Raw genomic sequence first — 25,618 nt, forward strand, 5'->3', positions numbered from 1 at the left:
GTGTTGTTCAATATTCAGCCAAGAATCCCACCGCAGAAGAAACACAGGTGAATTGTCAACATGGGTGGGAGCTGCCCCTAAGTGTATATATAGATGGGCAAGAAAGGCCCTCTCTAGTCTTAGTTGCTACCTTGATAGTTCTCGTGGGAGGGAGTGTGTCATCCTCTGTGAGAGCTGCTGACATAGAGGGAAAAATAAAGAGTGCCATTGGAACAGCTGCCACTGTGGGCTAAGGCTGCCTGTTCTCTGAACAGCCCTGCCCTGGATAAGAGCTCCTAGGAAAAGGTGAGCAGCTTGAGCAGAGCCAGAAAAAACTGAAGGGTAGTGGGACAGTATGACTTTTAAGTACTGGATGTGCTTCAGCAGAATTAGAAAAGACTGTGCATGTACTTATACAAATATACATACGCATACATGCACACATATATATACCCATACACACATATAATTCTGTAGAAATAAGGAAGTTAATAAAACAAGATGGTTCAATCAAACAGCTTTGGATTAGCACTATTAGAAGGAGTTCTAGCTTCACCTGCATCCCTTGCAGCTGTCTGGGGTTTTGAACTGAATCACCTGCTGGTTTTCTTTTCCAGCTGGGGTCACTCTGGGTGGAGATGCGTTGCTAATTCTTTTCTATAAGCTGTCTTCAATACGTTTGTCAATAGCAGGACAGTTGGTGAAGTGGAGGTGATGGCCTGAATTTCTGCTCAGAACAATACCTTTGAGCCACTATTCCAGGTTATTTTGTGTGGGGGTGATCTTAGAAAGCATTCTATTTCCCCAGTTGGAAGGATTTATTTTATTTAATGCCTAACATAGGGGCTTGAATGAGAAATATAGTCCAGGAAGCACGGATTTAATACAAGAGTCATCAACCAGAAGAGGAATCCCTGTGGTGTCATCCCATCATCCTTCCCAAAGAGATACAGGGTGCCTGGGCATTACCAGAGCGCCTCTTGATGCTGATGTTTCAGGCTACCCAAAGGAACTTTGTTTCCTATTTGCAACATTGTGACTGTTATTACTCAAGTGTGAACTCGTAGCTATCCCAATACTGAATTCCCATAATATACTGTAAGAAGATATTCACGCAGCAAGCTAATGGAACTTTTCATATCTGATTAAGTGCATAACCACAGGCTAAGTCATAGTGGCTGTAGTTACTTATAAAAATGAAGTATATACATTAAAATAGTCCTGGAAAAGTGACAGGACAAGAAAAAAATGTTATGCTGCATAATTCAAATGTTCTGTAATTGTTTTTGAGTAAGTGCTGCAATATTTCTGTGTCATATAATGAATAGATATTTAATTAGGGGTAAACCATCAACTCCAATGTTGCTAGAACAGCAAGAACAGCCGAAAAAAGAAAGGAAGCTTTGAAGTATTTGTGGAATTGCTTTATTCTTGCTCATTAGACTGACAAAATACACAGTTGTACCACACAGAGTTTGTTTTCTTCTTGTAATCCCTTTAATTTTTCTTTGTTACTCTATCTGCACTGACTTATTCAAATTAAATCTTTGGTGTAGTTCTCATCTAATAGTCACTGAAATGAAAGATAAAACAGTCAGAGCAGTGCTGGTATCTGATCTCCCAGATTTCAAGTGAAGTGATGTATAAAAAACCCAACAAAGCAACCAAGACAATGACTAGTTTAATTTTTCTTGATTTCACTGGTTTAAATGATGCCCACACACTAAATGCATTGTGGTAGTGAAGTTTACACACAAGTATTCACCAACACGTTATTTAGTTTCTGCATGGGAGATAAACTTTAGGCACTCAAAAACACCAGAAGATGAAAGAAGTGTTTTAATTGATCCATTCATTTATTTTTAAGATGTTCATAATATGTGCAAATACAGCCCTTCCTTTGCTCCTGTCAGGAAAGCAGTGCCTAAGTACAAACAAACAGTGTTTATTTGCAGGCATTGATTTCATAGAGCCTTTTTTGAAAGAAATAGTATTTTTACATACAAGCTGTAGGACACCATCTGTGAAACAGAGGGGCAAATTGAATTATGAGGTTAAATGGGGAGGAAAAGTTAATATCAATAGGGTTTTCACTGCACACAGAAAATCATATTTTTAGAGATGTTTAAGATCTCCATTTATACCCTGATGGGAAACATTGCAGTTTCCCTTTATAGTCACACAACTACAGCTGAATTGTCAAGCCTTCCTTTTCATGGCTAGTTGTTATTAAAATATATTTATATAGGTTTGAATACTCGGGGATTTCCTCATTCCTAAAAAGAACATAATCTTACACTCTGATTCATTCAATACTGTGGAAGAGTTATGAATTTTTCATAACCCTCTGTGTCCCATTCCAGTCTGTTGTAAAAGCTTCATAACCTGATCCTTATTTGCAGCTGCCCATAGGCTGAAACTAAAGAAACAGCAGAAAGGAAGTTATCGAGAAATACATGTGCAGCTCCTGCAAGATGAGAGCAATAATTTGAGTTAGATATGCTGATACTGTAAGGGTGCTGCTACACTGAAGTAAATGAGGATAACTGCATTTATTTCAACAGGTTTTTTAGTCTTTGAATAGAGCATGCACATTAAGTGATGTAAACATGAATCTTCTCTCATGCATGGGAACACAGAATCTTTAAACTGTATGTATTAAATTAAAAGGTAAAATCCGTGCTGGATTTTAGAGTCCTAACTAGAATGTGATTTTACTGAAGGTGACCTTCTTGAATGGCTTGAAAACAATCATTGCGTCAAAGTGAACTAACGGAATAACTTCTATTATATTTCCCATTGAAAAAAATCTTAGTCAAGCCCTCACTACATTTTTTACTCTTGTGAAATACAATGTATTGTAACGTGATCCACACTTTGCATGAGAACAACTCAGATTGGAGGACTGCGTTTTCTAAAGCAGTCTGTAATTTTGTGTGACTCAGCTGCGGCTGCCTAACAAGGGCCATGAGACCCTGCAGCTCTGAGAGTCTCAGATCAGATTGGTGAACACATTTCACCTTGGGAAATTATGTGCCAGGTTTGACCAACATCCTGAATTTCATTGCATTTTGAAAATGTGGGATACATTTCTGCCCCTGGTCATGTGTATAGATGAATTACAGCATTCTGACTCCCAGTTTTCCTTTTCAAATAAAAAAGGGGGGTGTTCCATGTTTAACCATTCCTAGTGAAATCTGACTGAAACGGTACTTTTGAAACATCCAGATAATTCCAGCCCTTTATAGTCAGTTCATGTTTCAAATCTTGTGCCAAATGCTTGAAGGCCTCGGAATAGAGAAGACCCAGAGGGAACATATAAAATTATATAGGAAAGGCACCAATTCACTTCTGCAGAGCAGTAATTTGGTTTGGTTTAGTAACCTGTGAAGTGGTTCTCTAAAATGATGAACTTTAAGGAAACTATAAAGAGTGTGATTATTGATATCGGCTGTAGGTGACCTTTATGTGCTGAAAAGATCATGAGGTAGTCCAGACAAAAAAATTACAGCTTCTCTTTCTTCTTCTCTTTAATGGTCTGAAATTGAAAAATTGGATCTATTGAACCCCAGTTAAAAGTTAGGACAGCCAAATAAAACAAGGCTACAACCTGCAACTTGCAGTTTTCCAAGTATGTTATTTGTACACCTTAGAGACTAAATGCTCCTGCTCAAGGGAGCCACAATTCACCAGCCTCATCTGAACACAAATCACCTCAGGTTATTTCCATCCATCTACTCTGCCATTAACTTTCTCCTCTGGTGTGAAGAAACACATTCCATCATTTCAAAGGAATCGATAAAGGCAAGGGTGCAGATCATACAAAGCATTGTCTCTTCCTCTTTTCCTAACACTGTGATGAACACTTTTGCCTTGCTGTCTTTTCTATATCTTTCTGGATGCATTTTTTTTTTAACTGCTTTAATTAAAATAATCTGAATACCTGTCAGCATTGTCAAATTTATTCCTCTATTGATCAGCTTGTAGGACATGGTTAACACTTCAGAACTGTATATCCCAGCATTCCATCGGTAGGTAGCAGGTACCATATCAGATGCATTAGCTATGCAGGTGACATTTGGATTCTCCTTAGGAGCTTCTCTCACAGTCAGAATGCTGACTGCCACAACATTGAGGGTGGCATTTTCAGCGTCACTCATGATCTTGATAAGGGACCAAAAATGCAGTAGCATGCCTTTGGAAATACTCCATGACCCGACAGTGCTTCTGTGTCTTAGATGTTGGGAACTGGTGGAGAGGGTCCAGGTCTGAGCTAGAGGAGCATCATCTTTCTTGATCTAAATAACCCCGTAACAATTCCCCTGCAATCACGTCAGTTGAATTATTTTTTCCACAGCTCCTATCTCGTCCTGTCCTACTATTTTGGTTTCAATAAACATGTTTACAGAAGTACACTATATAATTACCTTTCTCTTCCAGTTCTTTCCATTAGGTAAGTAATCTGTTCATACATTTTCAAAAATTAACCTTCACGTCTCATGTATAGTTAACAGCTTGGCCAAAAAGTTGTATTTTCTAGTTCCAATAGAAATGCATGGAGAGCCTGATCCCAGCTGCTGTATGTTTGTACTTCATCACCCTGATGTAGCCTATAAGAAAGCCTTAATGCTTATAGTATAGATTTGTTCTGACCGAAACTGTGCTGTCACCAGTAGAGTTCAACCCAGACTTACAAATACTTTGTTGAGTTCACAGGGACCCGACAGCTGTGTATCTGAAAATAAGTTAGGGAGAAGTTGTTTACAGGAAAGAACAGGCTTGGTGTGCCCGCTATCTACTGCACTGCTGAGGAGCTGCTGCAATGTTCTGTACTAGTCAGAGTTCAGATAATGACTGACACGTTCATGTATGCGTAAAGCTTATGATTTTCAACTGGATGGCATGAAATCTTGCCAGCTGCAAATAGAATTAAGTATAATAGATAGGCATTGCAACATGTTGTATCATAGGGGATCACCAGGACATCCCTGAGACGATGGGTTATCATCTCAGCAAGAGGGAAGTTGTTTATCTGTTATTTCCAGTTACAGAGTGGTGCGTCAATGACTGTGAATGAAGTCCTAACCCAAAGTTCACTGCATTCAGTGAAGTGTTTCTAGTTATTTCACCTGAAGTATTCAGTGTGAACTGGAGCAAACACCTCAGTGACTTGGGAAAGGAAAAAGATAGGTTTAGGCTTCATTTTGTTTTGTTTTCTTTATAAGAAAATGATTTTGGTGTCTGCCTTCAGCTTCGTATATCCTACAGACTAATTCCATGAGTTGAAAATTATTTCCTTATGACTGCCAAAGGCAGTGACCGAGGCCACTTTTACAGTGAGAGAAAATAAGACGGACACTCATGTGCTTGTTCTGAAATCCCTTTCTGTACATGCTTTGTTCTTTATGGCTAAAATAAGAAACCCTTTGGTGTTTTTTTTTTTGGTTTTTTTTTTTTTTTTGTTTGTTTGTTTTTAATGCCCTATTTAAGAAATCCAAAGATTCAAATCCATCTCTCTTTGTACAATGGCATCCCAAATGGTCTGAAACTGAAGAGTTTCCAGAAATAACAAAAAAAAAAAGGATCCTGGTCAGATTGTTACAAACATTGACTTTGGAAATGGCCCAATTTTCCTCTTTAGAAAATTAAGAGAGAAAGACAGGAAACAAAGGTTACAAATAGAGAAATGATGGAGATCCTTATAAAAAAACTATCAATATACTGAGCCTATTTCTGAGTTTAATTAGCCTTTGCAGATACCCAGTACCCATCTTGAAGTGATGATTGTGAAAGTGGTAGGCAGCATTTTTGTGATTATCAAACTGCATATGAATATTCCCTTTCTGCTCTTTTCCACTGCAGCCCATTGTCTGGTAAATATATGTATGAGTTTCATCCTTCCCACATATTTCAGAGGTAGGCTAAAGATGCTGCCGTATATATGTATGCTCTGTGACTATGTGCTAGCAGAGAATCCCATATATCCTTGGACGCTTCTCAACTCAATCATCTTCCAAGGCCTGGGAGCCTTTCAAGCAGCATCCCAAACTTGTTTTTTTCTAGTTGTCATTTTCTGAATTCTAGTCCTAACTCAGTTCTAACTGCATCCCCTTGTCCATGACAGAGACAGAGGATTGAGTGGGAGATGGCAAGGAAGAGTAGCAGAGGCCAGGACTATGGGCTCTGGGCTGTGGCTCACAGTGTGAGGAGGAGGTGAGCCACAGGAAAAGGAAAACCTGAACTAAGAGCTGTTTCTGTTTGACTGCTTAGATGGGTGTTAGTAGGGTGGCTTTGCATTTGAGTAAAGGTCAAGGGAAGTAAGGAGTGGGCTTGGAAAACACTGGAGGAATTTTTCCTGCAAATCTTTGCATCAGAGACTTTTCAGATTGAGCAGTCCATAATCCAAATTTATTTCAGGAAGTGTAGCAGGTTGTGTTCTGAGGAGCATCTCCTAATGTTTTCAGGCATAAAGTTAGCAGTGATACCTGTGGTGTGGACCCCATCTACAGCATAGCCCTTGGGATCAAGTCTTACATAAAATCACAATTCCTATTTCCAAGATGGCTGGAAGAGTAAAACTTCCACACCAAGGACTGACCAACAGAAAAGCCATTTTACTACTCATGCTGCCACAGTGTATCTTTTTCAGTTTCTTCAGTGGATGGGTTGAATACATACCTTCCTTCATAGCATTTTTCCTTGCTTAAAGATGATCTTCCAGTTATTTTTACAAAGAAGCTTCTAAACTGCTTTGGATTTGCTTCAGATTTGTCTCTGAATATAACTTGTCCAGAGGATAGTATGGGAAAGAGAGTGGGAAAGGGAAAGGGAAAGGCAAAGCAAAAGGCAAGACAAGGCAAGGAAAGGAAAAAGGAAAGAAAAAAGGAAAGGAGAAATGGAAGTAGACAATCGTGTGTTCTTCCTTAGATATTTTGGTCTTGTTTAACTGAAGAACTGAGGAACAATTTCTTTTGAATGCCATGAATCCTAAAGCTTAAAACCTTCTAAAGCTTAATAAATAACTTAGTAAATATTTACATGTGTTTTAATTTTGGTTTTTTTTTTCATAAAAGAAGCAGTTAAGATGAAGGAGGTAAAATAATTATTTTTACTTATGCTCATTTTTCCTTCTACACAAGGGAGGCCTGTTTTAATGCACATCTTGAGTTGCATTTTTTTCTCTTAATTCCACAGAAAAATCCATCTTTGTCTCATGATGAAACACGTCTTATGGTTCTTCCTTGTCTGTAGTTTTCAGAATAAAAACTACAAAACTGCCTGAAATGTTGCGTGCAGAGATACTGCTGATGGTGAGTGTAACCTGCAGGGTGAGACACTGCTGCCACCTATGTTTATTTGCTCTCTAGCAGTTCCAGACGTTTCCTGAACCCTACTTTCAGAGAAAATTTACCATCACCTATTAATATTACACTCAGTGACACTAAAAGGTAATAATGCTAACACACACACACATAAAGTTCTGCTATGGAACAGCAAGTATTTGCATACAATCTGTTTGTCCATACCAGATGAACAGAGAGGCAATTTCTTCTCCAAACTAGTTACTGCTCTTGGAATAGGCTGCCCAGGGAAGTGGCGGAGTCGCTGTCCCCACCACCCTGGCGGTGTTCAAGAAATATGTAAGTGTGGCACTGAGGGATGTGGGTTAGCAGACATGGTGGGGATGGGTTGATTAATGGACTAGATGATCTTAGGGATCTTTTCCAATCTTAACGATTCTATATTTCTGTATTTCACCTCTACAAAAAACCTCAAACCAGCCAAGCCCAGGCAGGCCAACCCAGTAATTCAATTCCAAAATCTCAGCATTCTTTATACAATACTTATGTTGACTCCTCTAGCATGTCATATTCTTCCATTGGGTAGAGAAACAAACCATCTTTCTGATCTGGAAAACAAAAGTTTTTGTGTCAGGAAAGGAAGGTGACAAGCAAGTTCATAAGATCCTCATAACTGTACTCAGATTTGAACTACATGGAGTAAACACTGGATTTCTGATGAATTTTATAGAACAGTTTGATAGGCTGAACTGTATAACATAATATAACATCATAAGCAGCATCTAGAAGAATAACCTAAAGAAATACAGATAACAACAAATAACATCCCTCAGATCTAGAAAGTTTGGCTTTGAGCAAGCTTTAATGTAGCAGGATAGTTTCTCGAGCTCAGGTTCTGTGCTGCTAAAAAAAGGCAAATATGTTTCCTCACCTGTTCTGAGAACTGCAGTATTTTTGAGGATATCAGTTTTCTGTGATTATTAAGCTCACAGAGTATTGGTGAGAACTGACCCTAATTCTGTAAGGAACTTCATTGCAATTCTACACCAGCGACGCAATGCAGGACAATAAGCACAATAGTATATTATTATCTAGTTTCCACACAAACAGGCTGTGAGCATTTAAACTAAATATAGACGTCGTTAGAGTCTGGATTACATCTGCTGCATGACATAAACCCAAAGCTACTAGCTCACATACATGGAAAGTATTCAGCTTAAGGACGGTATGAGAGAGAAACATAGCTCAGACAATCCGTTTCTGTTGGTAGCATGGAGGTTCTAGGTGTTAATCCTTTAAAAATGTTCTACTTAGGAAAAATATGCAACAATAAAATAGCATTGCATTCCTATTTTACACAGAGAGATGGTATTTAAATATCGCTCTGCAACTGAACACAGCAAAATATCAAACATTCTTTACCTCAGCTTAGCAGGCTGAAAATGCTTGTTAGGGAAGCTGCTGCTTGCTCCTCCTGACCCAGAAAACTGAGCTTCTAAGTGCTCTTAAGTGGAAATCACTCCTGAAATGTGGAAAACCTTGGTGTGCACTCTGCAGGTACGATGCGGCTGTTGTAGTCACATGTGTGTTGTAGCCTTTCTTCATAAGTAATCAGAGAGAAATCTTGGAATCTGGCTACCTCCTGAAGTGAAATTAATTGCATTTTAATAAATAAAGAAGTAAAGTCCTGAGGAAAACTATTGCACAGGCAGAAAAAGGGTTTGAAACTATTGCAGTAGACAAATTCTATTTCCTGTTCCACAAGACACTCCACACTCAGCACTGTGTGGCAGTGCAATATATCAGGAGAGCTCACCCAGCCTTTGTGGAACTGCCTGAGCTCAGGTCTGTTGCTTGCTGAGATCCTTATTATTCTTATTATGCTGACACTTGATGTTGCCTGGTTGCTTTCAGCCATACTAAACACTCTGATTTCCAGATTTCGTTTATATTTGTTTCCAGTGCTTATATTTGGTCATCAGAGTGCCCTTTGGTGCTCACTAAAGAATCCCTTTCTTTTTTTTAGTTACTTGGAATTCTAATCTTTAACTTCTGAGTAGAAATAACAAATACATTTTCAGAATAAGCCTTCAAGCTGCTTTAGCGATTCCTTCTTTTCTAGCTTGTACATTCAAGCACTGTGTATCATAAGATACATGACAAGCCGGTTATGGTATCATTGTTACATATGAACAAGAGGCAGCTCTATATTATGTGGGGAGGCTGTAACTTGCAGGTGATTTTATTTCAAATTCTAGTGAAAGAATCCTTCTTTTCCCTGAATGTTTTGCCCAGCGTTTCCCTTATTAGTTGCAGGTCAGCTCAGGTTTCTGATGGTGGCAGCAATGATTTAAAATAAAACAAGAACCCTTAGCTACAGCCCACATAGTATTAAAAATATGGTGGAAGGGCTCCAGCTGCAAGTCCCTTCACCCACACCCAAAGAGGCATTAACCCTCAAGTAATCTGACAAATGGAATCTGAGATAGTTCTGAAGGTCAGTATGGAGGACAAATTCAGATGGCAACATCTGCAAGATAATAATGATAATCAATAGTTAATATGTTAAATATCCATCTGAAGAAATCATCTCTTAAATTCTAAAGGTATAGTAAATTTTACGTCCTTTTACTTGATATGAAGGTTGCTTAGCTGTTATGCAGTGCATAGTCCTGATTTTTCTACCTGGTCAGGTTTCTTACATACAATAAAATTAATGGGAAAATTTAGGGAACACCTTTGGTATTCATTAAGAACAAATAGCGCTTGCTTTTGAAGAATTATGATCTAACAGATAGCGTCAAATAAGATACTAATGACAGCAGCACCACAACATATAGATAGATTGGTGTATGCAGTAAGTTCATCTCTTCTGTACTGTCAAAGTAATAGATAGGTCTTTTGTCAAAATACTATCTAATAGGCTTTTGAAAAAGCCTAGAAATCATCCATGACAAATCTGATCAAGTGAGCAGAATCATTATAGTATTCCTCAAAGAAAAGGAAAACACTAGACAGAGTCACAGCATCTCAGCATGGCTGAGGTGTGCAGGAGCTCTGGCTCCATGCAGCCCATCCCCTAATTAGCAGGGACACCTGGAGCAGGGTGGCTTGGCCCTTGTCCAGGCTGCTTCTGATGCTCTCTGAGGAGACCCCACAGCCTCTGGGTACCTGTGGGTACCCTCTGTGGCACCCACACAGCACAGCAGTTCTTCTCATGTTCAGAGGGACCTCCTGTGCCTCTTGTCTCAGCACTGGACAACAACAAACTGAGCCTGACTCCATCCTGTCTTCAACCTCTCCTCAGGTGTTTATCCACATCAATCAGATCCCCCCAGAGCCTTTCCTTCCCCAGGCTGAACAAACTCTGCTCTGTCATCCTCTCCTCACAGCACAGATGTTCCAGTCCATCCATCCTCATTTCAACCCTTCATTAGGACTCTCTCCAGTAAATCCAAGTCTGTCTTGTACTGAGGAGCCCAGAACTGGACACAACACTCCATGTGAGGCCTCTCAAGAGCTGAATAGAAAAGAATGATCACCTCCATCATTCTGCTGGCAAAATTCCTCTCAGTGCAGCCCAGGATACCATTAACCTTTGCAGCAAGGGCACACTGTTGGTTCATGCTGAGCTTGGTGTCTATCAGCATCCCACATCTCTTTTTGCTCCCCATCCCAGTGAGTCCTGAAGCTGGGGTGGGTCCATCACTGATGAAGGTCTCTGTCAGTCTATATCTCAGATTGATCAGGTCCCTCTGGGTGGCAGCACGGCCCTCTGTGTGTATCTGCATTGTTCCCAGTTCTGCCACCTCCAAACTTGCTGGAGGTCTGTCTTCCACATCACTAATAAAGATGTTTAACAGGTCAGAATTCTGCTACTAGGCCTCACACCACGGACCATTCTGAACAAATTGGCTTAGCCAGTTTTAAATCTACCCCACTGGCCAGTATGAGGCTTTTCTGGGAGACAGCATCAAAGAACCTACTGAAGTCCAGGTAGACAATAGCCACTGCTCTCCCTTCATTTTTATGCTTGCTTTATACTTTGCATGTAAATTTTCTAGGAACTCTCAGGTATGACTGGCATTAACAAGTGTACAATTCTTACAGAATCATTTACAATTCCATTACAGATTTAAAGGTTTTAAGAGACAAATGTAGGGCAGCAGACAATATTATTAACACATTTTTGTAGCTTTTTAGTAGGAATTTAAGTCAGCTAACTCGTTGCCCTGGCAAAGAGAATCATTCTGCCGCCTAGTGGCAGTAGCTCACTGTGTAGCAGTAATTAAGTCTGTGAGACTTTCTTCTTGAGGATTCTCACACTTCTATTATTTTCTCGTAGTCATTTCTTTTTCATCTGTTAGAACTTCTTTCTATTAAAAGAAGAACAAGAGCCAACCAATGTCAGAGCCTTAATGGACATTGCTATATATAACAAGAAGCCTGAATGAAGAGGAAAATCAAGAGTATCAAATAACTGGATTTTACCAGCAGTGCAACAGTACCATCAAGTCAGCAGTATTTGAACACGTAAATAGCTAATAAAGAGGTAAGGGGGTGAAAAAATACTGCTCTAGTGGTTTCGTAATCGTTTATAGCTGTTTTTCTTACCTCCTGTATTAGACCACAACTCAGTTAAACAAGGATTTAAACTGACATAAAAAATGACTGGTGAGTGTTCCAATCCTTTTGTTACATCATGTATAAGCATTTCTCTGGAATAGGCCCATGCTGCTCACGGAATATTTTTTGCAGCCTGTTTCACAGCACACCAGAGGTTTGGTGACAAGGATAGATGCATCCTGGATAAGAAGCAAACCAATAACAAACAAAATATGCACTATAAAAGAACAGAGCTGCCTCGGCATGCTTTGAAATTCATTGAAATGATGTTTACCATATACACAGAGGATTACTCCTTAGGAAAACAGGAAAGATATGACATGGAGCCCATATTAATAAAGCGGAATATTACCTACCTGTCATTAGGAGGTACATCAAGAAAGTGCACGCATAGATAACCAGTAGAAAATAAAGTACATGGGTACCCCTAAAAGGGATTTATATTTGCTGGAGAAAGATGAATGTATATTGTTTAGATATGCACACAGAGATGTTCTTTTGTCATAGTGTGGCTGAGAAAAACACACTGAAGAGGGATAGATTCATCTTCCTAGCATGGAGTGTGACACAGAGGTAGTGGTTCCTCTTGCACAGTTTGATACTTTCAACAGATATTTATTCTTCTGTTACCTCTATGTCTGCTTTGCAGTAACACCACAAGGATATTTACGGGCAATGTGAGGAAAAGCAGTGTGAATTTATTGACTTATCTACTCAAATGAGTGGTAAAAAAGACAGAACTTTCTCACTGGAATAATTCACAGTGTAATGTCAGTAATGGGTTACTACTCCTGGATGTTTCTGGAGAGTCATTAACAACACATGCCAGATCTGCCATCTGTGGTGCTGGGAAGCCATGGGACAGCAAGGAAGACCCAGGGGCACACACAGTCTGCAAGCAGCTGGCAGGCAGCTATGTACAATCAGGAGTTACAGACAACTTGATGCAGCGGGTGCTGCCTGAGGAAGAAGAGGCAGTGCTGGCTGCTGGCACAGAAATAGGCAGGTCTGCTGAGATAGGAGCTGATGACACATCTTGGCCACTCTGAAATAGGTGATCCCAAGGCTGCAACAAAGGCTTTGCCTTGGCGCTAGTGGTGACTATGCAGGAGCAGGCTGGTAGAACTGAGGTGCGTAGAGGTGAATCTCTCACGACATGTATTTATGTGATTTTTTACAATGGATGGGTAGAGCTGATGTGCAGCTCATCTGATTAAAAGATGTCATCTGCATTTAGGCTACAGGCATCTCCCAGTGCCAAGGACTGCACTCACTCATGCAGCAGCTATCCTGCTGCTCTGCTCGCTCAGATGGAGGCCTGGAGGGTCTAAGAGAGGCAAGTAGAGCTGGGCAGTTCTGCAACCTCCCTCAGCTGTTTGCCAAGGCCCCTCAGCTCTGCCCATGCTATTTCTCAACAGATGAGACCCCTGTGTAACACAGTGTGTAGGAGATGCCAGCAGCATTGCAAGGATGAAGGACAGCAGTGTTTTTAGGGACTGTTTGTCTCCAGCCTCTAGAGCTTTTATAAACCTCAGTGTTCTGCAGCTTCCATGAGTGATAAGGAGGAGCAACTTGTCTTGGGAATGGGTGGGGTAGGGTGGGCTTAACGCGAAGCACTTCGGGGAGCAATGCAGCAGTGTCAGGACAGCATTGACAGATTTTCTGGCTGACACACAGTGTTTCATGGGCAGCAAATCTGATCCTCAGTTGAAGTTAAGAGATTGTCACTTGCATTCTCCCCAGGCCGCTGGCACCACACAGCCAATGAGACCCACAGCAGCTCTGCACTGGCCCTGCTGGATGATGCTGAATAGCCCTGCTGTAAGTAGGTCAGACATGCACACATAGAATCAGCACTTGTTTTAGTCACCCCAAAGCATGCCTGCTGCTCTGAGACAACATAACCCTGACAAGATCTCCCTCCTCTATAGTGGGCACTGTGAACAGACATACTGAACAGACATACATTCCCTACATTATGTTCATACTCCTGCAGGGAATGTGGGTTCATGGGGTTCCTGCTATGCAGCGGCCTACTTGAAACTCAAGTAACTTGATACAATCAGACTGTACAGTTTTCCTTTCTCTGTGCACACTGTTCTCCACTGTAGCCCATCTCTCCTAGTAAGCAGCTTTCTAGCAGAAAAAACTCTTCTTTAAAGTTCATCTGGGGCCTTAACTCACCTTTATCCCTATTTACTTTAAAAAATATTAGCTTCATACCAATCTAGTGTATGATGTCCTAAACAACCCTGCTTCCTTCATCTCTTCTGTGGTGTTCACTGACCTCTAGGCTAAGCAGAGTGGAGCAGGAGTTTTTATTACCAGTGGACAAAATTCATTCTTGCCCCAAGGATGTTATTCTAGAGATGCTTTTTTGTTGCAGACACAGCTGGGTTATGTTTAAGGCGGGTGGACAGGCAGCCCTTGAGAATGGCATCAGGCATGAAATGCCTACATCACAAGGGGTGGCTTAGAGGATACTTGTCAGTTTACATACATATACACGAAGGAGACATAAGCATCCCTCAGACCAAAAAATGTCTGAATCAAACTGCACCAAGAACAGACATCTCAATGCAGGAGATGGATGTGCAATAAAATTGTGAGGAAGGAGTCAAGATTAAGAATTGCCATGTACTACAATATCTATAACAGTGCTAGAAACCTGCCTACTTTCAGATCTGCAATTTGAGGGATCCCAAATCACCTCACCTTTTTATGCCACTGACATGCAGCTCTCCGCTTGGACATGTATTAGTATAGGTAGGTTATTAATTTTGGCTATGTGAGGCAGCCACCTAACTATGGCCTGATATGCATAAGTGATTTAATTTTGCAAAGACATGGATACGAGAGCCATGAAGGCCTGCTGAATGCTAATTGGCACTTTGTTGGTGGAACGCTGTGTGCTGCCCTATCTTTTCCCTGAGGCTTCCTCACTAAGATGGTTACTGTGTCTGAAAGATCGTCATACTCAATGGTAATTTTCCCCAGCTCCTTCACTATTTATTTTTAGAATTAAATAAGAAAAAAAATCCCATCTACAATCCTAGACACTGACAGCTATTTGGGATCAGAAGCAAGGCAATCATGCTTACACATGGCAACATTAAATTCCCTTAACCAAGCAGCAATTCAAAGCAGTGTAACAAGCTCCACCTCAGAACTTTTTTATCATCCATCCACTTTTAAGAAGATTAAGTTGTAATATTTCTCTTCTGCTTTCATCTTCCCTCTCTGAGTGCCATCCAGGCCTCCAGGCAAGCATAGCTGCTTATCCTCATCTGGAGACTTCAAGTCAGGGAAAACAAGAGAGAGAGTAAAAAATGCAGACTAACTTGACAACAAGCTGTGGGTATGTATGGATTAGAAGAGACACATTTTAATGGTATATATAGCAAAAACTCTGGGCACCTCTTGAAAACCTTTTGTCATGCACTGAAACATTGATAGCCAGTTCTAAAGACATCCTGATCACCTCTAAAATTAGCTCCTATTATTGTCTCTAAAGATGGGATATTAAGGCTAGAATTCCTGATTAACTTATACCAGTCATCAGTTCAATTCATGGTTAAAGCACAGTGGAGAGGCCAGCAATGTCTTGGGCAGAATTATGAAAAATAACAAGTATTTCAAAGAGACACATTTTAGACAAACACTTTTTTTTAGGATCTTCTCTCCAGAACGCATTTCTGCTTCCTTCAGTCACAAGAATTATCAGCCAGAAGTTTCAGTTTATTGTCAAAAATACCGTTTACCTGGTCTTATACATTTTAATACACCTCCAAGATATGTTAAATTCATGGGGCACCTTTTATGTACAGCAGATTTTAACTTGGACTGGTAAAGCTAAGCTTTAAGTCAATATTTAGTGTGTCTCTGGAACTGCATACAGAAATGTCATACCCTTTCATGTCTGTACCAATGCAAGCTGTAGTTTTAATCAAATACAAAGAACTGGATTTTAAACCAAAGGTAGTGTGGGGAAATTAGTTAGAATTTTGTAAAAAGAAGCGAAGTACTGTAAAGATTTCTGAGCTGCCAATGCTTCTATAAATTCAGCTATTTTTCCTCTTCCCTTTGACCAAGCTCTTGAGTCATCAGGAACTTGACGCAGACCCAAATGGAGTTTGATTTTTTGGTTTGGTTTGTGTTGGTATTTTAAGGCACTTCAGCCTATTTCTCCTTTGAGTCCTTCATACAAGCTCTAGAACTCTCCTTTTGCAGCTTCCTCAGCAATTCAGAGCACAAACTGTAAGAAAGCGCTGCAAAACCCTTCCAGTCTGAAGTCCTTCCTTTAGAGGCCACTGAGTTCCACTCAGGAAAATGTCTTTCAGAAACTCCCAGTTCCTTTCCAAAGCACCTGGTATACTGCTAAGTTTCCAAACTCTTCCCAGCACACCAAACTTTTTCAAAAAGAAAAAATGATTTGCATTACATGGCAAGCATTTGCAATTTGAAAAGGCAGTAGTTCAATTTCCAGACTGTTCTTCCTTGTGTACCATTTCCATGCCTAAGTTAAAAGTGAAAAAACAGAAGCCAGGGTAATGCTGTGTTTGAATGGGCAGAGCCTCAAACAGGAAGCCATGTCCATGATTCCTATTTCAGATGTGCTGTGCTGTTCAGCTTTAGGATGACATGAAAAAGGATTTCTTGGAGAATTATGGTTATCTTTTATGGAAAGAGTAGGGCTCCATAGGATGAATTTTACCTTGAGAACCAGGTTTCATCCACAGTCACACTGCTTGGCATTTCTCAGCTAAGTTTCCTTTCATTAATTTGTAGAAACGTAGATCCAACTTCCAGTTAATTGCTGTTTTAGTTGGTGCTTATTATCACTTAACGTTTATAGTACAGTTTACCAAGTCTTTTCAATCACAGTTGACAGATCAATCTACTAACTTCTCTATAGCTAGATAGACTGAAGAATTTATCATTTCACTGAAGAGCAAATACAGGGCATATATCAATCAAAGTGTATGGTTAACATCATGCATGCAGCTTGCTTTTCTATTTTTTGAAGGTAGGATGGAGAGAAGAGCACTCTTACCCATATGTGGGTTACTCTGTGGGAAATGCTGCTCTTTCTAAACATAGACATTTTTCCTCTCCTGCAAGTGCCATTCTTTGTGTTCTTAGCTCTCCTTCATTTCCTTCATGTTCTGTTGCTTGAAGAGCAGTAAAAATTAAACAGTTTGTTTCAGTTTGTGAACATTCAGACTATCCCAGCTTGCAGAAATTTCAGCCCAAGACCCAGTGATCTGCCTGGAGAGCTAACTGCTTTCAGCAAACAGTTAAGAAAAGCTCTCCAACGCCTTCTTCTTAAACAACTTTTTCATACTAACCAACTGCCCATGCATTTCTTGAAAGACCAGCAACCAGCTCATCTGTAAAAAGGAGATTTCTAAAGCCGTTCGTAATAGTGCCCTATAGAGACATTAGTGCCATAACAGTAAACCTGACTTCAGAAGTGAAATTCTACATCTTTTCTAAAGCTTGCTTTGATTGTTTTTTTTTTCTTTCTGCCTTTTGATCCTTTGTTTAATCCATTGCCTTTGAAAAGCTGCAAGGCATTTTGTAACATCCTCAATTATCTGCAGAGGTCTATCGTGCAAAGCGTCTGAAAAGTAGTGGTAGCATCATTTGCATTAAGCCCTGCAAATGTTGGCTTTGAAATTAATGTTTAATCTTCCTGTGGCACAAACTTCCAAAAGAGTTTGCCTACTTCTGTTGTACTCTCTTACTGCACTTTGAGAAGTAGGAGCTGTTGGCGCCTAAGGGAGGGAAATACGGTGCACTGATAATTGTTTGTCTCACATCTCACCATAAATGGTCACTGGATGTCAGAGCAATTTAAGCCAGTCTTCATTAATATCCTACATGTGAACGACTATACATAGAGTAACTTCAAAACAAAACGGTGTCAAATTGATTCACTTGGGCATTTCAGGTCTAGTAGCCAAATATACATAAAATGCTCACAGAAACCTCTAAAATTTACTTGTGTTTCTGTAAGTTGGAAGAGGGGAAACAGGCAAATAATGTGTTTTTGCAGTTTTATGGATAGACTTCTTTTTTTCCCATACAATCAGTGGGCTGTGATGAGCTCCAGACTTAATTTCCAGTTTCTCTTTAGATGACACCATGGTTAGTGTGTATGTGCACAACTGACCTCTGCTGGAGAGAAAGCAGCTTGTCAGATGTGCATAATTGCTAATCATTTTGCCCTCTGTTGATCTAATTATGTAATCTGAAGCTAAAATACTACCTTACAAATTCACAGAGCAAGGACTTCAAATTCAAAGTTTTAAAAACAATCTTAACTTTGCCCTACTGCACATTCACCTGGTAATTAAGCCTGATTCATAATCACATAATGCCTGCTGGCAGCATATAATGAGTTGGATAACATTATGGATTTGTGTTTGATGGGAAAATGTAAAATTAATATATGTCCTGTGGTGCACTGGAATGACTGAATGTTTTTCATGAAGCGCTGTTAAAAAGACTTCATTGATTATGATGATTTTTTGTAAAACAATAATTTATCTTCTAGAAACGTAAAGATTTTATCCCTGTTTTGTAAAATCAGTAATGATACAAGTTACCTCCCTAGAACAAGAAATAAACAAAAATGACAAGAGCTTATGCTGTGGAAAATTACGGAAGAGAGTGGTGGGAATGAGGTCAAAGAGAACAGAGCATTGCTTGTAGGGAAATTAGATATTCCTTCAGATAATTATTTAATGGGAATAGCTGCCTATTTTTCTCTTGTGCCCAAATTCTGTCAATTCTGGGATCGCCTATGAAAAATACAGAGCTAGACTTGCTGCCCTCCAAAGCTCCTCACAGCAGATAATTTTGAAGAGAAGCTGTGTATTTTTTTGTGCTACCGGGGCTGCTGGCACTCTTTTGTACATGATCTCCTATCATTCAATGAGCTTTTGTCTGGACTTATCATTGTTTTTCATGAGTGTTGGTTTGTTTTCACTTTTCCCTTGACATTTCCATTTTGATGTTCCATTTCTATACTTCAAAAACAGAGGACCACCCCATCAAATATTGCCACTTTTAGCAAGTATCAAAACTGTGTCCCATTGGACTGGGTTTTAAAGTGTGTTTCAGATAATTTCCTTTGTGACCCATTAATAGAACATAAAATGCTATTATTTTGTAACAAAAATGTGGGACTCGATGGCTTTACAGCCTTATTTATGATGTACAAGTAGTACTTAATAACACTACTTTTATGGCTACTTAATATTAAATAGTTGAGAAAATGCTCTACCAGAGTCGGTTTTTGACCTGCATAGTCAGAAGGGCAGAGTTAAGAGATGCTGTATACATTCACACTCAGTAAATGCTTGATATTTTCATACAGTATGGCCACATGCTGTACCATACGATGCCATGTTGTATGTATATGATATCAAGGTATCTTTGTCACATATGTAAGATATCATGTTAACAATAGTAGATCCCCATCAGTCCTCACCAGGAATCAATCTGATTAGTCAGTTCAGGAGCACTAAATGAACCCAAAGCCTTCTCAGAAACCAGTCAGGAATAATTTAGATGACAGTGAAGTTTGAAGTGAATTTGCAAATGACGCACCATCAAAAAAACCCTCAAATCCAAGGAGATTTCTGCTCAAGTTGAAACCAAACCCAAGGCTTTTGTAAGCAACTTGCAGTTTCCAAAGTTGTATTGAGTATCTGCTTTGGAAAGGGCTTTACTTTCAGAAAGAGCTATGAACTGCCCCAAATGTACATTTAAAAACAGAATCTTTCCACATGCCCCAGGCTGTACAAGCAGAAGATGATGTTTTTTAATGAATCTTACGGGAGAACAAGACATGAATCTTCTCTGCTTCAGCTCCAATTACATTGAGAAACAATTATTTCATCACCATGACTTTATCCTTAGTGGATGCCATTGTTCTTCAAGGCTCTTCATTTCCTGGCCAGGTGCAGTCCATCTGGGTCTGACACGAACAGGATGAGATGCAAATCCTTGACTGTTTTCCAGTGACCTGGATATACCGTGCACTTCTCAGGACAGGCTCTGGATCTGGAATGACAATGGCTGGAGTTAGCACAGCCCACTAAAACAAACCAAATATAGTTCAAGGGATACATTTCAGGACAGGACATGGACATGCACATACTGGGAGAAGAGCCAGTGTGCTGCTGGAAGGAGCTGAGCCCTCCTCTCTTTTCCCTGCTACCATAGGAGCACAACGAGGAAACAGGGCCAGAAGGAAACGTCCATCACTGGTAACCCATGCCCTCATCTAACTGTGAAATATGAGAGGTGTCCACCTGCTCTGAAGCCCTCTCCTTTCCTCCTCCACAGGACAAGGCCACAGCAGGAGCTCACTGCTGTCATGGCTGTTCAGGCCTTTGACATTATCCCCCAAAACATCATCATTTTCGGCAAACTGGAAAAATCTGAGTTTGATGGATGGTCTGTTCAATGGATGAGGAACTGGGTCAGTTCCAGGACCAGTGCTTTTTAACATCTTTATCAATGATATTGACTGTGGGATCAAATGCATCCCCTGCGGTCTGCAGATGACATCAAGCTGTGTGGTACAGTCGACATGCATGAGGGACGGGATGCCATTCAGAGACCTAAACAGGATGAGCAGCGGGCCCAGGTGAATCTCATGAGGGTCATCAATGCAAGTGCAAGTCTTACATCTGTGTTATGGCAACCCGCACAATCAGTGCAGGGAATGTTAGGATAGAGAACAGCCCTGGCCCTGCTGAGAAGGACTTTGGGGTACTGATGGATGGCAGCTGGGTATGAGCCGGCAGTGTGCCCTCATAGCCAGAAAGGTAACTGTATCTTGGTCTGCAGACTCTTTAGCAGGGTCTGTGCTGGTAGGACAAGGGGAAATAGGGGATATACAGATTGGATATAGGTAAGACGTTTTAGTAAGGGTGATGAGGCACTGGCACAGGTTGCCCAGAGAGGTGGTGGATGCCCTGTCCATGAAGATATTCAAGATTAGGCTGTATGGGACTTTGAGCAACCTGATGGAGCTGTAGGTGTCTCTGTTCGTTGCAGGGGAGCTGGGCTAGATTGCCTTTATGAGCACCTTCCAACTCCAAGGCTTCTAAGATTCCGTTGGCCTGGTCATAATGAAGTTGGTAGCCAGGCTACCGTAGAGCTGATGCCAAGGGCCAAGGTGGTACAGGAGGTGCTGGGTAAGCTGTCCTGAGGCTATACCTAGACTGCTTTAAGAGTGATGGCTAAGCTGTGGTAGAGATGCTGGCTAGGTTGGTGTGAGGGAGATACGAATGCAGCTATGGGGGTGACAGCCGGGCTGCACTGGAGGAGATGGTGAAACCATTGCACGGAGCCACGGAGCTGGTGGCTGGGCTGCATTCGTGGTGTAGGGAACCTGCTTTCGCAGGGGGGTTGGACTCGATGATCTCTTGAGGTCATCCAACCCCTACAATTCTGTCATTCTGTGCCGTGGGCCGAAGGCTTCACTAGTGTGGGGCATCACAGCGAGGGGACCTCAGAGCCGCTAAGGGGGCTTCTAGGGCGGGCAGCCCCCGAGCAGACCCTGGGCCCCCAGCCCACGGGGCAGCCCCCACCTCCACCTGCCCCACGGCCCCGCCCCGCCCGGTCCTCCCTGCCGCCCGCGGGGCTGCCGAGCGGCGGCTGTGGGGGGTGTAGCTGCCGGGGGCGAGCGGGAGGAGGAAGAGGAGGAGGGGGCGGGAGGAGGAAGGCGGCAGCTCTCGGGAGGAGCCTGTCCAGCGTGAGACAGCACATTCAGCCGGCGGCGGCGGTCCTGCCGCAGGAACGGGCGGCACCGCACACCGCCGCGGAGACAGCGGCCATTTGGGCTGCGGGCTTCGGTGAGAGCTGCCCGGCAACGGGAGCTGCTCCGCATCACCCGGGCGCCGGCGGAGGTAAGGCACCGCGGGGCCCGGTGGGGGCCGCGTTGCGGCGGCGGTGCTCGGGGCTCCGCTGGCAGCCGGGGAACGCCGGGATGCCGCCTCCCCGCCGGGTACCGGGCCGACGGGCAGCCGCTGCGGGGCGCGCTCAGCACCGGCGGAGGATGGGCGAGGTGGGGCCGGGGCAGCACCAGCGCCAGCACCCCGACCTGCCGCACCTGCTCGGGTACCGGCCCCGACCCGCGGTGAGAGCGGCCGCCGGGTGCTTGCGCTGAGCCTCAGCGATTTGGAGGTTAACGCAGAGGGAGGAAAAACAAAGTTTTCCGTCTTTAATTTGTTTTTAGCGCAGCGTGAGCAACAGAGGGTTTGTTCAAGTCCACAGTGATAGTAGATGGAGAATGAGATCTTTTCCAGTTCCAGAGGTGATTGGCAGACAGGGCCAGAGGGTGGTGGGATCAGTGAGAGGCCTTTTTTTTCGGACGGTCAACTATACAGTGTCCAAAGGGTGTGATTATAGTTCCATCTCCTGGAATGCCCCGGGTCAGCAGGTAGCTGAAGGCCCCGTGGCATCTCCTAGACAAAGCCCCTCTCCCACTGACAGAGCAAAGCGAGTTTCTGCAGTGATGTTGATATTAGCCAAAAGTTAAAAAAAAAGAAATAATCAGTGATGAATACACAGAAAATAAAGCTTATAACCAGACTGAGCAATGCAACCTCCTAACACAGCAGGCATGAAATGCAAAGACCTGACGTGAAGTTGGCACGTGGCTCTGGCACTGCGCCTCTGAATTTATCCTGACACACTGGGTTTTGTTCCCTCCTCGCTTCTGTGTGAGGACGTTGAATTGCCTCTGAAATTACTCTAAATGTTATGGAGCACGGTGCTGTAAAATCAGTTTCCAAATGGAAATGCACAGCCTGGCACTATGCATCTGTCTCCTGGTAGATGGTGTTATCAGAGCCTCTGGGAGGAGTTTCACTGCTGTTGCTACTGATGTGCTTTGGTGAAGTGCCTTACTCGTTCTCATTGTGTCAATGGGATGAAGTTATGTGTTTTCCTTTCTGATTCAATTACATTCCTTTTATTACTTTCTTTTCACTTATGAGGAGTTCTCTAGCAGGAGTCTCATGCTTTCATACACCCTCACTATAGTTTCCTTATAATTCTTAGCAAGAATGTCTTTCTTCAATGCACGTGTATTCATTCCCTGCCTTGGGGCTGCACCCAGGTCTTTGCCTCCGGGAGCACTCAGTGTCATTGCCATTAGTTGCTCTGTAATGTTTTCCTGGAAACATCAATTAGTAATCTATGAAAACATGGAATGTATTGCTCCTTCCACTCCTCCTTCCCTGTATACAGACTGCTGTGAGTATTGTGGCTTGCTGTCCCCTTCCTTGGTATTCAGAAGACTTCTGAAGACCTTGTGTGATAGCACAAGAAAGAGACTACTGCACTACTACAGTGTGCTGGGCAATGGGCGGAGAGGGAGAGAGATAAAGGAGCAAAACAGAAAACCATACTAGAACATAGATGGAAAAGGCGTGTTTTTTGGAGGTTCACCAACTTATACTGAAGGCTCAAGTAATTATACCCTATATAATATACTTCAGGACTGCTCAGGCTAATTAACTGATGCTCCATTAACTGCATCTCCAGAGCCTTGTTGAGCATTGTCTGGCTTACAGTAGAGATAGTAATTAGGAATCTTTCAGAGCCTCATGCCTGGTGCCAAAGCAAGCTGCTACTTGGAGGTGGTGGTGGGATCTTCACCCTAAGATCCTCCCTGTGTATCCCTGGGCTTTAACTTCCAGAGAAGTTTATGAGAAGTCACCATTGAGGTACATGGGGTATTGGCCTCTGCAAAGGTATGGTCTCATGGTTTTTGCAGCCACAGTTATCCATTATTGCCTTAGTGCATAAATAAATAAATATCATCTGTTATTTTCATATTTTCACTAAAAAAACAACCCATAAAGACCATAGATTTACTTTGTGTATATAAAAGAGATATTTTCCAGGAAGGGTACTGGTAGAGTGTGCTAGCAAAGTGCACCTTATGCAGATGATAGTAAAGCTGAGCTAAGATAAGCCAATGTAGCTTATTTTATTGGAGCAACACAAGGGATACAGATGAATATGTGCTTATGCGTCTGTAAGGGAGCTTGCTTTCCAGATGATGGATTGTGTGGTCTTCTGCATGGCTGACCTATATAGGCAGGAAGAAATGGTAATGGAGAAATGACACAGCTTAAGAGACAGAAAAGATTGAAAAATCTGGGGGGAAAAAAGTGTCTGCAAATCTGTAAAGGCAGCCTGAGGGAGACACCAGCTCTGTCTGAGTCTCATATAGACACAATATGTCCCTTTCAGTATTTGGTAATTATCCATCTAAAACCACGCTAGCTCTTTTTACTCAGACATGACATTGGAAGCTGTTGTTCGCTTGGCCATCTGTGAGCACTCAAAATAAGGCAGTACACTACATACATGAGCCTGCTCCTCCAACACTGTTCATTTTAGGTGCCATAAGCTTGCCAACTTTTCTGAGAAATGGCTACTTCCAGGCAGATGGCAGGAGTGTCAGGAAGCTGGAAGCAGACTCGTGTAGATCTTATGTAGTAGAGGCATCTCTCACCACGTTCAGCCCTTCTTGTTCTCTGCTTTGAGGCAGAAACATTGTGGTGAGTGTGTGGCAGTGCCTCGCAGCAGCAGAAGGCACAGAGCTGGAGGTGTTCAGAGGACAGAGGACTTGGGTCCTATCAGGAGCATCTCTGTGATTACCCTGGGGGTGGGTCTGGCCTCCATAGTGAAGCCAGGAATCAGCAGTGTATGTTGTTTGAAGGTTGTGGCCGTGCTGTTACTGAAGTCAGCAAGAGTGATTGCACTGACGTAATTGTCTTTGGAAGAGATCTCGTGTAACTGTTGCTTCTACCCATATGCAAATAACTGCATTACCTGATGAATGAGCACTGCTCAGATGACTCTTGTGATTCTTGGCCGTTACTCTTAGAGCAAAAGGACATGTTAATCTGTTTTCATATTTAACTCACTGCCATGCCTGCAAATCAGGCTGATCTTGCCTGATCTGAAATGTGTGATATATTGTCTCGAGGTGCAAACATCCCTTACGGACCTGGTTCAGTTCTGTGCTGCACCTTCCCCAGGTGCTGTCTGACTGCCCCTGTTTGGCCCTAGAATAATTAATGAGTAATTCAGCAGAGGGAGAGGGCTCATTTACTGCCACCGAGCAGAAAACAATTACACAGGCAATCTCTGAAGGATGTAGGTTTTCTTTCCATTGACATCTTCTCTTTACATTTCTTTGCCCTCTTGCTAATACTGATTCCCACCTCTCTAGTCTCCCCTTCTCTTTCGTCAGCTCTCCCTGGGAGAGACCTGGTTTTAGTTCCTCATCCTTTTTTTCTTTCCTTCTATGGTGTAGTACAAGTAATTCCAAATCCTACTTCTCAATTATCATTTTTCAATTCAGTCCAGCAGAAAGATATGGCGTGTTTTGTGCCCAAACAGTGGGGAGTTATAATACTAGAAAATAGCTCAATGTGATTAAATATACAAATAAATGTAGACGAGGATATACTCATTATATATGTATCTCTGTATCTTCAAGCCTGTTATAATGCACAACTGTAATATTTTCAGGCTGAATTTTACAGCAAAATCTATCTCCCAAACTAACACTATGTTAGTAGTGAGAATGACTCACTGGAGGTCCTAGACCACCTGCTGGGAAAATATGGATCTCTCTTGCTTTAAACTGTTTGACCCTTCTGCTCTGT

The 25,618-nt window shown here is 42.0% G+C and overlaps 1 protein-coding gene and 1 long non-coding RNA gene across 7 annotated transcripts in view; one reads left to right on the forward strand and one right to left on the reverse strand.

The window, feature by feature from the left end:
* Positions 1-11,353: 11,353 nt before the first annotated feature.
* On the reverse strand, positions 11,354-21,037 carry LOC107309121. 3 transcript variants are annotated; one of them, XR_001553081.2, is made up of 4 exons: positions 20,948-21,037; positions 19,752-19,979; positions 16,960-17,077; positions 11,354-11,656 (listed from the first exon to the last, which is right to left on the reverse strand). It is a non-coding gene; the product is annotated as an uncharacterized LOC107309121 (long non-coding RNA). The 3 variants fall into 3 exon arrangements; XR_001553082.2 differs by having other exon boundaries at positions 11,355-11,656; positions 16,960-17,071; XR_004306404.1 differs by lacking the exons at positions 11,354-11,656; positions 16,960-17,077 and having other exon boundaries at positions 19,714-19,979.
* Positions 21,038-21,041: 4 nt separating this feature from the next.
* DYNC1I1 (dynein cytoplasmic 1 intermediate chain 1) overlaps positions 21,042-25,618 on the forward strand; it is a 174,844-nt gene continuing 170,267 nt past the window's right edge. The window contains exon 1 of one of the 4 annotated variants that reach the window (XM_015853636.2): positions 21,042-21,121. The gene's annotated coding sequence lies outside the window, so the exon portion shown is untranslated. Of the gene's footprint in view, positions 21,122-21,633; positions 21,836-25,618 lie in introns of those variants that run through there. The other 3 variants (XM_015853639.2, XM_015853637.2, XM_015853638.2) reach the window with 3 other exon arrangements.

Source organism: Coturnix japonica, chromosome 2, assembly GCF_001577835.2.
Source record: "Coturnix japonica isolate 7356 chromosome 2, Coturnix japonica 2.1, whole genome shotgun sequence".
NCBI lineage: Eukaryota > Metazoa > Chordata > Aves > Galliformes > Phasianidae > Coturnix > Coturnix japonica.